This window comes from Hemitrygon akajei, chromosome 1 (assembly GCF_048418815.1).
Source record: "Hemitrygon akajei chromosome 1, sHemAka1.3, whole genome shotgun sequence".
NCBI classification, from domain to species: Eukaryota; Metazoa; Chordata; class Chondrichthyes; order Myliobatiformes; family Dasyatidae; genus Hemitrygon; species Hemitrygon akajei.
In genome coordinates, this window is record NC_133124.1 from 97,168,437 (window position 1) to 97,182,332 (window position 13,896).

The window sequence follows — 13,896 nt, forward strand, 5'->3', positions numbered from 1 at the left end:
CGGATGACCTGCCAGGGAGAAGCTGCAGTGACCAAGTCTCTGGCACTGAGTCTGGCTCCGTGGCTCAGAAGGGAGGGGGTGTGGGAAGAAGAGGACTGCATTTATGATAGGGGAGTCAATAGAGGAGTAGACAAGGGATTCTGTGGGCATGATAGAGAGGCCCGGATGTTCTGTTGCCAAGTGTCAGGGCCGTCTCACATCAGGTCCAGGGCATTCTCAAGGGGGAGGGTGAGCAGCCTGAAGTCTTGGTGCATATTGGCACAAATGACATAGTTAGGAAAAAGGAGGAGGTCTTGAAGAGAAAATGTAAGGAGTTAGTCAGAAAGCTGTAAAGCAGGACCTCCAGGATAGTAATCTCTGGTTTGCTACCTGTGCCACATGCCAGTGAAGGTAAGAATAGGATGATTTGACAAATGAATGCACGGCTGAAGAATTGGTGCAGGGGTCAGAGTTTCAGATTTCTGAATCATTGGGATCTCTTCTGGGGAAGGTATGACCTGTACAAAAGAGGTGGGTTACACTTGAACCTGCTGGGGACAAATATCCTACAGGCACATATTCTAGAGCTGTTTGGGGAATGGGGGGGGGGGGGGGGTTAAACTAATTTGACAGAGGAATGTGAACTGGAGTGATAAAGCTGATCATGGGGCAGTTTGTATTCAAGTAGATGCAATGTATAGTGAGACTGTGAGAAAGGACAGGCAGATACTAGGGCAAAATTGCAGTCCGTGGGATGAGTTAAAGTGTAACAGGGCCAAAATAAACAAAGGCTGATGAATACAGGACTGAAGTTGTTATATTTGAATTCACATAGTATACAGAATAAGGTAGTGCAGTTAAAGATTGGCAGGTACAATGTTATGGATATCACTGATGCATGGCTGAAAGAAGGTCATAGTTGGGAGCTTAACATCCAAGGATACACATAGTATTGAAAGGACAGGCAAGTAGGCAGAAGGGGTGGGGTGGCTCTATTGGTAAAAAAATGAAATCAAATCCTTAGGGTTGACATAGGATCCGAAGATGTAGAATCCTTGTAGAGTTAAGAAACTGTAAGGGTAAAATGACCCTGATGGGAGTTGTATACAGGTCTCCGAACAGTAGCCAGGATGGCAGCTATAATTAAAACTGGAAGCAGAAAAGGCATGTAAAAAGAGCATTGTTGTGATAATCATTGGGTATTTCAATATGCAGGAAGACTGGAAAAATCCTGTTAGTGCTGATTCATAAGAGAGGGAATTTCTAAATTGCATACAAGATGGCTTTTTAGAGCAGTTTATGGTTGATCCCACTAGAGGAATGGCAAAGCTGGAGTGGATGGTATGTAATGACTCTGATTTGATTCTGAAGCTTAAGGTGAAGGAACCCTTTGGAGGTAATGATCATTATATGATAGAATTCACCCTGCAGTTGAGAAGGAGAAGCTAAAATTGGATGGATCAGTATTACAGTGCAGTAAAGGGAATTACAGAGGATTTGACCAAAATTGATTGGAAGGGATGATGGGAGAACATCAATGGGAGCACTTTGGAAGGCACAGGATAGATGCATCCTAAAGAAGAAGTATCCTAAAGGCAGGATGAAGCAACCATGGCTGACGAGGGAAGTTAAAGCATAAAAGCTAAAAACAAAAGGGCATATAGTAAAGTAAAAATTAGTGGGAAGGAAGAGAATTGGGAAGCTTTTAAAAACCAAGAGAAGACAACTAAAAAAGCTATAAAGAGAGAAAAGATTAAATATGAAGGAAGGTAGGCTAACCAGTAATATAAAAGAGGATACAAAAAGGGGTTTTCAGATATGTAGAGTAAAAGAGAGACGTGTAGATATCACACTGCTCAAAATGATGCTGGAGAGGTAATACAGGTCCACAATCCCTTATCCGAAATCCTTGGGGCCAGTTACATCTCGGAATTCAGAATTTTTCGGATTTCAGAATCCCTCCTTATTGGTGCCGGGACCCCCCGCGGATACCAAAAAAACACGTATGCTCAAGTCCCATATTTAACCTGTCTGCGGGTGGACTTTAGGACCTGGCGGAGCTCCAGACCTATGGACATCGTCCCGTATGCTTTAAATCATCTCTAGATTACTTATAATACCTAATACAATGTAAATGCTGTGTAAATAGTTGTTATACTGTATTGTTTAGGGAATAATGACAAGAAAATTTTTTATTTCCAACAAAAACATTCAATAAAACATAAAAATATACAGCTTCAAATGAACCGAATCAAACACATGGTAAATGATTTATTGGAATAAATGTAGAACATCATTGTCACTATAAAACTTCAGTAACCTATGTTTCTTTAAATCATATACAGTGGTAGTTCCTACACCATATTCTTCAGTAAGACACCGCACAGACACACCACGATCAAGCTTCTGTAATAACTCCACTTCCTGCGTTATTGATAATAATAGATGCTTCTTTCTCTTTTTCTCATTGTTAACCATAGGGGTATCTTCAGCTCTTTTTGACATTTTCACAGTGAAATTAAACACAAAGTCAACAGTGAACGCAAAATATCAGCGAACAGCAAATGCACGTGTAACCAGTACGAGCGCTGAGCCACAACTGACGTCTGGCGGCCTCTGCTAGTGCTGCAACGTCACACCTGAGTGATGTCAGCTGTTGGCGAAAAAAACTTTGGTTTTCGGAGCTTTTCGGATTTCAGAATTTTGGATAAGAGATTGTGGACCTGTAATTGGAACAAAGAAATGACGTTGAAACTTAATAAGTACTTCTGCATCAATCTTCACTGTGGAAGACACTAGCAGAAAACCAGAACTGTAAGAGTGGCAGAGTGTGAACATGAGTGTCATTGCTCTTAGTAAGGAGAAGGTGCTTAGGAAGCTGAAGATCGTGACTGTAGCTAAGTCACCTGGGCCAGGTGGACTGTACTCCAGGCTTCTGAAAGAAAGAGGTAGCTGAAGAGATTGTGGAGACATCAGTAATGATCTTTCAAGAATCACTAGATTCTGGAACAGATCCGGAGAACTGGAAAATTGCAAATGTCACTCCATTGTCCAAGAAAGGAGAGAGGCAGAAGAAAGGAAGTTATGGGCTAGTTAGCCTAACTTCAGGTTGGAAAGATGTTGGAGTCTATTATTAAGCATAAAGTTTCAAGTTACTTGGAGGCACATGATAAAATGAGCTAAAGTCAGCATGGTTTTCTAAAGAAGAATCCTTGACTGACAATAGACAATAGAAAATAGGTGCAGGAGTAGGCCATTCAGCTCTTTGAGCCAGCACCGCCATTCAATATGATGATGACTGATCATCCACAATCAGTACCCCGTTCCTGCCTTCTCCCCATATCCATTGACTCTGCTATCTTTAAGAGCTCTATCTAACTCTTTCTTGAAAGCATCCGGAGAATTGGCCTCTACTGCCTTCTGAGGCAGAGCATTCCATAGATCCACAACTCTCTGTGTGAAAAAGTTTTTCCTGAACTCTGTTCTAAATGGCCTACCCCTTATTCTTAAACTGTGGCCTCTGGTTCTGGACACCCCCACACATCGGGAACATGTTTCCTGCCTCTAGCGTGTCCAATCCCTTAATAATCTTATTTGTTTCAATCAGATCCTCTCTCATTCTTCTAAATTCCAGTGTATACAAGCCCAGTCGCTCCAAATTTGGAGACCAATACTGAACACAATACTCCACCAGGGCCCTGTACAACTGCAGAAGGACCACTTTGCTCCTATACTCAACTCCCCTTGTTAGGAAGGCCAACATGCCATTAGCTTTCTTCACTGCCTGCTGTACCTTCATGATTACTTTCAGTGACTGATGTACAAGAACACCTAGATCTCATTGTACTTCCCCTTTTCCTAACTTGACACCGTTCAGATAGTAATCTGCCTTCCTGTTTTTGCCACCAAAGTGGATAACCTCACATATCTGACAGGATAGAGTTAGCGGATGTTTTTTTTATTCAGATGTTCAGAAAGCCTTTGATTAGGTGCCACTCCTAAGCCTGCTTAACAAGATAAGAGCCCGTGACATTGCAGCAAAGATACCAACATGGATAGAGGATGGGCTGACTGGCAGGAGGCTAAGTGTGGGAATAAAGGGTGCATTTTCTGGTGACTGTCTGTGACTAGTAGTACTGCAGAGGGGTTGGTGTTGGGACCACTTCTTTTCACGTGTTTGTCAATGATTTCAATGAAGGAATTGATGGCTTTGTGGCCAAGTTTGTGGAAGATACAAAGGTAGGTAGAAAGGCAGGTAGTGTTGAGGAAGCAGGCTGCCAGTTTGGGAGAATGGGCAAAGCAATGGCAGATGGAACGTAATATAGGGAAGTGCATGATCATCAACTTTGGCACAAGGAATAAAGACATAAACTGTTTTCTAAATGAAGGAAAAAGCAGAGGTGCAGAGGGACTTGAGAGTTCAGTTAATGGTAAGGAAGGCAAATGCAATGTTATCATTCATTTTGAGAGAACTAGAATACAAAAACAAGGCGGTAGCGCTGAGGCTTTAGAAGGCATTGTTCAGACTGCACTTGGGGTACTTTGAGCAGTTTTGGGCCCTTTATCTAAGAAAAGATGTGCTGGCATTGGAGACTGTTCAGAGGAAATTCATGAGAGTGATCCCAGGAATGAAAAGGTTAACATATGAGGTCTCTGGTCTTGATTTAAAAGAATGAGAGGGGATCTTGTTGAATATTGAAAGGTCTGGATAAAATGGATGTGGAGAGGGAGTTTTTTGTAGTGGGCGAGTCTAGGTCCAGATGACTCAGACTCAGAACTGAGGGTCGTCCATTTAGAACAGAGATGAGGATAAGTTTCTTTAGGCAGAGGGTGGTGAATCTGTGGAATTTATTGGTACCAACAGTTATGCAGGCCAAGTCATTGGATATATTTAAGGCAGAGGTTAATGACTTCTTGATTAATCAGAGTGTCAGAGGTTATGGGGAAAAGGCAGGAGAATGGGATTCAGTGGCTCAATAAATCAGCCATGATGGAATGGTGGAGCAGATTTGATGGGCCAAGTGGCCTGATTCTGCTCCTTTGTCTTATAGTCTTGAAGTCTCAGTTACTGGACTTGCATGAAGAAGAATTGTTTTGTTGCTTTGAATGGCTGGTAGTGCAGTAGTAGCTCAAAACATGGACCACTCTTGAATGAATGAAATTACATGAGATGCAAACATTGCAGGTGGCCATTTAAGGACTAGTATTCATGTCAGGGAAGGCACGTCAAGGAAAAGTTACAAGCATACAGAAAAATGGCTGGCCATCATTTTAAACAATGGCTGCTGGGTTCTTCTACAATAAAATTTCACATTCACTGGGACATCTCAGGATATTATGTTTCTATCAATTAACCTCATGCTTCTTAAAGTTCCAGTTGATTAAAGTCTAGCATATCTAATCATTCCTCATAAAACAATCCACCTATTAGTGTGGTTAATGTTCCCTAAACTGCTTCAACACATTAACATCATTCCAAAAGCATAAATCAATGCTCCTCTCAACACTTCATATATGATGTTATCAATGCCTTCTCTAAATGAAGCATAACCTTCCTACTTCTGTATTCATTTCCCCTGGAAATATGAAATAACATTCTGTTAACTTTTCTAATTACACTAGATAACAAATTTTTTTGAAAGTATTGTACCTCAGATTTTTTTTTTGTTTGTGGTGGAACATTTGAAGCTGAACACAAATTGTACATCATGTGGGAGTATAATGAAAGAAGAAATTGACTTTTATTAACTATAATGCTTTTAATTGCATAATGCTGCTGATGCTTTGGAATAGTTCAACTAAGCTAAAAAATGTTCTGTTGATGATTTTCATTTGTACTCAGTGTCTGAGGCTTCTCAGTTTAAGTGTCCAACAATAACCAGGCAGCACTGATGGATTCCAGATGCCCTGATATTGTTTCTCCATGACTGCAATGTCCTGGTGAAACCTTTCACCATTTTCATCACTGACAGTGCCAAGATTTGCAGTCTAGATGGGAATGCAGAAAATTAATCTTTAGTGACATGTTGCACTTCATGGTTTTGTATGCTTGAAAGATGTTGTCAACCAGCTACGTGTAGTTTGGTACTCTGCAGTTGCAAAAAAATTTTTAAATGGCATCGCTGAATGCCTTCTGTGCAATTTTCTCCGGACCCACTAGAAGTTCTTTAGATTACCAGTCATTGATGATTTTTTGCTTTTTAGACCAACTAAACTGCCTTCCTTATTCTTAGCATCAGTTATTCTGACTTGAATTATGAATTGAAATATCAAGTACAGGAGATTTCAAAAGGATGGTGCGTGATAGGAAAATTTCACAGTGATTTTCATGATCAGCAGCCCAAAATCCGTAAGACACAGCCAGAAGTATTCACGAAGCAAAATCTTTGTTGTCCAGTGTTATTTGCCAGATCAACAAACTAGTTTTATGCAAATCATATACCAGAATGTACATATTCCTCTGCATCTTGGAGCTCTGCAATCTCTCATCATTTAGAAACTTGTTATGGTACTTTACCTGTCAAAATTGCCAGCTGGCGGTGTAGTGGCATCCGCACTGGACTTTGAGGTGAATGGTCCTGGGTTTGAATCTATCTGGCAACTGGGTTGAGTGCCGAGCTAGCAACTCGGCCTCGTAAGAAACAGACAAATGCAGAAGAAAAGCCAAGGTTACCCAGCTGGTGCACCACAAGGCTCAGAGAGGAGCAAGACCAACCTGTCAAAATAGAGTTGCACATTTTCCAGCATTATACTCCACTGGCCAGAACTTTAACCACTGACTTATCCTATCTGTATCCCTTTCTAGACTGTTTACGTCCTCCTCACAGCTTACTTTCCTACCAAAGCAACACACACCAAATACAGCACGTCAGGCAGCATCAACGGAAATGAATAAACAGTCAATGTTTCGGGCGGAGACCCTTTTTCAGGCCAAAATGTCAACTGTTTATTCACTTCCATAGATGCTGCCTGACCTGAGTTCCTCTAGCATTTTGTATGTTGAACTTGATTTCCAGAATCTGCAGAATTTGCCATGTGTATGTTATACTTTCCTATCTATCTTTATGTCATCAGCAGCTTTAGCTATCATACCTTCAGTGCTATTTTGATGCCATTATATAAATTGGAAAAAGTTGAGGATCTGCCACCACAGTGCAAAGAAAGACGATTCACTTTGTTGACTGCTTGAACAGCTTGAGGGTAATGGTGAAGAATTGCTTACCAAGATGACATTTACAAGGGACCTCATTGCTGTTCAGCAACCCATAGGCAGAATCCATTATTTAGTAATTTAGTCTATAAAATCAAACTTCACTTTCCAGTCTTTTTTTTTTCCACTGAACTTCTCAAAAGTGGTACTGCAGAACTCCCTTAGGATGATATAAAGATTAAATGCACTTTGAAGATGCATTCTGCCATCTGCAAAAAGTATTTGTTTCAGAAAGACAGACATAGATTTTGCATTTTTTTATACAAAGTTAGTTCAAAGTAAATGTCTTATCAAAGTACATATATGTCACCAGATAGAACCAGGAGATTCATTTTCATGTGGGCATACACAATAAGTCCATAATAGAGTAATCAGCATAATAGAATCAATGAAAGACTGCGCCAATTTAGACAGTCAACCAATGTGCAAATGGAACAAACTGTGTAATTACAAAAAGAAAAAAAAACTAATAAAAAAGCATTAAATATGGAGAACATGAGATGAAGAGTCCTTAAAAGTGATATTTTTTAAGACCTTCCTACCTACATCCATGGCACTTCACATGCTTTTGATCTTTTCAATTATTTCAAGTTCCCTGGCTCTGATCATCTTATTTTCACAATGGATGTCCAGTCCCCATACACCTCCACCCCTGGCCAGGAGTGCTTTTGAGGTCTTCCATTTCTTTCTGGACACCAGACACAGCCAGTTCCCCTGCACCACCACTCTCCTCCTTCTGGTTGAAATGGTCCTCACTCTCAATAATTTCTTCTTCCAGCTCCTCCCACTTCCTCCAAAAGAAAGGTGTAGCCATGGGTACTCACATGGGTCCCAGCTATGCCTGCATTTTTGTGGCTACATGGAACAGTCTATGCTTCAATCCTACACCGGTATCACTCCTCAAACTTTTGCTACACTTCATTGCACCCTTGCAGTGCTCATTGACTTCATCAACTTTGCCTCCAACTTCCACCCTGCCCTCAAATTTGCTTGACCAATTCCAACACCTCCCTCTTCTTTCTTGATCTCTCTATCTCTATCTCTGGAAACAGCTTATCCACTGACTCTCACAGCTACCTGGACTATACCTCTGCCCACCCTGTCACTTGCAAAAATGCCATCCCCTCCTCTCAGTTCCTCCATCTCTGCTGCATCTACTTTCAGGATGAGGCTTTTCATCCCAGAACTAATGAGATGTCCTCCTCCTTCAAAGAAAGGGACTTCCATTCCTCCACCATCAATGCTGCCCTCAAATGCATCTCTTCCATTTCACGCATGTCTGCTCTCACCCCATCCTCCTGCAACCCCACCAAAGATAGGGTTCCTCTTGCCCTCACCTATCATCCCATCAGCCTCCACATCCAGCACGTGATTCTCCGTAAACTTCTGCCATCCCTGGCAGGATTCCATCACCAAACACATCTTTCCCTCCCCCCAACTTTATGCTTCCTCTGCGATCACTCTCTATCAAACTCCCTTGTCCATTCGTCCTCCACCCCTCCCCCAATCTCTACCTGGCACTTATCCTTGCAAGCAGAACATGTGCTACACTTGCCCCTACACCTCTCAAACTATCGGTAATCCCCCCCCCCCCATCATTCCCCATTCCCATTATCCTTAGGTTGTGGGAACATTTCAATGATGAAATGAAGTAGAGTGAAGTTATCACCTTTGGTTCAGAGCCTGATGGTTGAGGAGTAATAAGTATTCCTGAAGCTGGTGGTGTGAGTACTCACACTCCTGTACCACCTTCCTGATGGCAGCAGCACGAAGGGAGCATGATCTGGGGGTCCCTGACGATGGATGCTGTTTTCCTGTGACTAAGTTTCATGTAGATTGAATTGAATTGAATTGAATTTCAGTTTATTGTCATTTAGAAACCACAACTGCAATGCAGTTAAAGAATGAAACAACGTTCCTCCAGAATGATATCACAAAAGCACACGACAAAACAGACTACACCGGAAAATCCACATAACGTTTGGCAATCCCCAAATCCAGAGTCCGGAGAGGCTGCTGCATATTAATATCGCGCTACCATCTTAGCGCATTCCCCAGAAAGGAGCTACAAACCCACCAGACAAAAACAAGACTGCCCAGACACACCAAGTCAGGAGACCGACTCTACCACCCAACAAACCAAAAACAAAAGCTACAAGACCTACACAAAACCACATAGTTTCAACATTAGTTACAACAGTGCAAACAATACAATAATTGATTAAAAAAAACAGACCATGGGCATAGTAAAAATAGTTCAAAAATGTTAAAAGATTATAAGTTTGAAAGAAACCACCACACAGTTTCCAGAAGTCCTCAGGGTCCTGATAGACTCGTCATCCCACGCAGGCGGCAGAAGGGAATACTCCCGCTATGGACTTCCAAGGCGCTGCCGGACTCAGCCTCGCAGATGCAGCACACAATGAAAGCACCCCGACCACAGTGGACTCCGAGTTTGTCGAACCTCCGAGCCTCCGGCACAGCCTCTCCGAGCACCATCTTCTGCTGAGCGGACTGCAACGCCCCTGCCACCGGCCACTGGCAACGCGACCCCAAGGACTGGGGGCCTGTTCTTCCCAGTAGAGACCTGGACCTCACAACAGCGGCAGTAATGAAGAAGGCCTTCCTGGAGATTTCCAGATGTTCCTCCATGCTTCCACGTCCGTTTTTCATCAGATTAGGATTGTGTACGGCATCCTGCGTGACAAATAACAGATATCAACTCCAGAGAGGCCACTGCAAACTGTGTCGCGCCGCCATCTTGAAGCTTATTAGATGTGCTCAATGGTGGGTAGGGCTTTGCCACTAATGAACTGGCCCATATCCACTACTTTTTGTTGGATCTTCCCTTGAAGGGCATTATTTTTTTTTTACCAGGCTGTGATACAGCCAATCAATACACTCTCCACTACACATTTATAGAAGTTTGTCGAAGTTTTAGATGTCATGCTGAATTTTAGCAAACTCCTAAGGAAGTAGAGGTGCTACTGTGCTTTCTTTGTAATTGCACTTGAGTGCTGGGCCCAGGACAGGTCCTCCAAAGTAATAACACTGAGGAATTTAAAATTACTGACCTTCTCACCTCTGATCCGACAAGAATTGACTCATGAAAATTTTAGCCCTCAATTCTAAGTTTCTAAGAACAATGTTCTTGCATCAATGTTGTTTCTGCCTGAGTTAATTGTTACTTACTGCATGATCCAGCAGCTGCCCGCTCTTAGCCCAGCAGCTGTGACATTGGCAGTTTCACCTGAAAGGGACAGGGCACATTTGTAGCAACTGGAGAGTATTACAGTAATGTTCCTGAAAGAGCGAATGCTATAATTATTAGACAGTGCTAGGAAGTGCTTCTCGGGAGAGCGGGCTGGTGGGAGCTGGTGGTCAGAAGGACCCAAGCAGGCTGGTACAGTGGCATGTATGTACTAGGGTACCATGAGGGTCCTTCCAAGCTGCAGTCAGGTCCCATATACTATCCTGACCAACACACTACAGCAAATTCCTAATACGTGTAAATGATATGGCGTATAAAGTTGATCCTTGTAAAACAAAACGTTGGAAATACTGAGCTGGTTATTTTATTCCTTGCAGTGGATTCATGGAAGTAGTTATAGATTTTGAATGTTGTTCATGAACACTGGTATTTTACGAAGCTTGCTTTAAGGACAAATGTCTATGCCTTCTCTGCCTTCTGTGGACAGAACGAGAAATCAGTGAATTCTCCTGTCCTCGCGAGGACAGTGATCTGGTGATTAGGTGATCTCCCCAATTCACTAGTGATCAGCAATCAGTGAGATGTGTTCGGAATCAACAGCAGCAGTCTGGAATCATCCTGAGGCTTGGAAGGTGGAAGTAACTATGATCTTGATTAAAGCAATACAGACATCTTTGATGGTAGCAGAAAAATACAGATCTCAGGGAGCACAGAGAAATGGTAAAAACAAGAGAAAATCTGCAGATGCTGGAAATCAAAGTAATACACACAAAATGCTGGAGGAATGCAACAGGCCAGAGTGCATCTATGGAAAAGAGTAAACTGTTGATGTTTCTGGCCAAGACCCCAATGAAGTGTCTTGGCCCGAGACTTCGACTGTTTACTCTTTTCCGTAGATGCTGCCTGGCCTGCTGAGTTTCTCCACCATTTTCTGTGTATTACAGAGAAACATTGTTTGAAATTTGCCCAGTTGCAAAAGAGATGGTTGGTAAAAGCTGGGTCATCTCTGAGCTAATAAGAACCATGGTTTTCTCATGTAGGTGAGGTTTCTGCAGCTGCGTGTTGAACACTGCACTATCACTGGCATCTTTTGATGGAGTTATATTCTAAAAAATGCACATCATCATCTTCACTATGTGTCATATTATATGACGTGGGCTATCATCGTCTACCAGCTGTCCTTAATCTGAGGAGTAGCAAGGGATTGTTGACCATGGAGAAGAAACACCCCCACTTCACAATGCCCCCACCTACAGTCTCCTCCCCTCCATGACATAATTGTTCTTGTCAAATTTTGCTACAGAAGTGGTTTGCCATTGCCTTCTTCCAGGCAGTGTCATTACAAGACTGAGTGACTCCAGCCATTATCAGTACTCTTCAGAGAACATCAGCAGGCGCATAACCTGGACTGGCAGTTTGTACCAGCTGCTCATATAACTATCCACCACAGTTTCCAAGGCTTCATGTGACCCTTGACCCTTGTTGGGCGGGGAGGTCTAAGCAGGTGCTAGAGTTTGCCCAAGGGTGACCCACATGCTAGCAAAGAGAAGGAGTGTCATACACCTCCCTTGGTAAAGACATATCTCTCACCACCCAAAATATATATTAGGGCAGATCAAGATTCTACTGGAAAATTGGGGCCAAAATTGCTGGCCAATGCTAAAAGTTCTAGAATTTTTTTAAAAGACCGTTTTCAGTTGCACAACATTCTTTTTCAAAGTCATGTCAAAATTTGCCATCAATTTGACAATAATTCAGAAGGGTCATGTGGACCATATGCAGATTGAGGAGAGTTAGTTTAATTCAGCATCATGTTTGGCACAGACATTATGGGCTTAAGGGCCTGTTCCAGTGCTGTATTGTTCTAAGGTCACAATGTGGTTGGCACCAGTTTAGTAGATTATAAGGAATTAATTTCTGCATTGATTCACATTTTAAAAAATTTAATTATAAAGAGGGAAAAACCATAATGCGGTGTTTAAGAGCTCTTACAATTCATGACTGAAGACATACTATGATGATAAATAGATCATTGGCTCAGATACCCCCCCCCCCACACACACACACACACACACTTACAAAATAGTAATAAATTGTATTTAAATTGGCTCATAAATTCCTCTGAGCAGTTATGACGGTGATTGATTGTCACCAAATGTCCCCAGTACAACACGTGATTGACATTTAAGTGAATCAAAATCACTGGGTGCAGCATTTTCACATTAGAAATCTTGTCAGTGTGACTGGAGTTGAATCTGCATTGTAACTGGTTTATCATTAGATGTCACGAGCATATGTAAAATATCTTTTTTATTTTACATACACAACAGTGAACGTTACAAGGAACCCATTGCATTTCCATCCTAATTGTTTTAGTCACTACAATAGCAATATTAGATTGGCAAAATGTTGAGCCTGAATGAACTACTGTGCTTTACCAGTGAAACTGAGAGTTACTGTTCTGACAACACAGGCATTATTTCATTAAAGGGAATTATGAAGGTTGCAGAACGTAAAGCTTTCGCTTTGTATTGCATTTCTATGAAGCTGACACAGTTTCTGTGCTTTCTTCCTCAAGGGTGAGAGAGAGGCTGAGTTGAGGTGTTTGCAATTTGACAATGTTCACCTTTTGGATGTTATCTCAGTTGAACTGTGACAACAGTATCAAAGCAAAGAATTGCACCAGCATTCACAAAGTAGTGAAGATTCATCATGTTAACTCCAACTTTAAGTCAACCTAGTGCATCTGCTTCTCTATATAATTCCACACCCTCAACTCTTCATTATAACCCAAGGGTTTCAAACAGAAAGAAAAGACTTGGATTTATAGAACACATTTTACCGCCTCTTTTCATCACAGTTAATAACATTCAATGAAATGTATCTGTCATTGTTATAATGTAGGAAATGACTAAATAAGTTGTCTTAAATGTTATTGATTGAGGGTTAAACATTGTTTAGAGCATTGGAAGGAACAACTTTTACCCTCGATGTTTTCCGTGAATCTTTTGCATTCATCTCAGAGGGCAGACAAGACCAATATCATATCCATGTGAGCACACCCTCAGTACAGCAGTCATTTCTGTGCTGTGGTATTCAGAACAGTAATTTGAACCTGAAAAAGTAAGGTCTGAAGCATGGCTGGCAATAAATAGAAATCTACAACACAACCACAGATATTTTGGTTTATCTTGCTTTCTTCCCGTGGACTTTCAAGATTGTTCTGAGGTGGAGTTGCCCAAGATTCACCCCAGTGCTAAGGCCATTCTGCTTTTTTTAGCAATATCTAGTCTGAAGCATTTGAAGTGTGCATCAAGAAAAGCAAAATCTGGATGGTTGATCATAAACACAGAGGTGTATGAACTAGAGAGAAGATTGTATCTGGTTCCGTGCCAAGCAGAGTTAGATAAATGTAAGCTCAGTGAATCCTGTAACACAGTCAAACAAATTCTGAATTGTTCTGTTCTTTGTCATCATGATTCCCTTTATTCACTCT

General features: G+C 41.7%; 1 protein-coding gene across 1 annotated transcript in view; it reads left to right on the plus strand.

Annotated features, from left to right (window-relative positions):
* fam135b (family with sequence similarity 135 member B) overlaps positions 1-13,896 on the plus strand; it is a 361,633-nt gene that overhangs the window by 230,583 nt on the left and 117,154 nt on the right. The window lies entirely within an intron of this gene.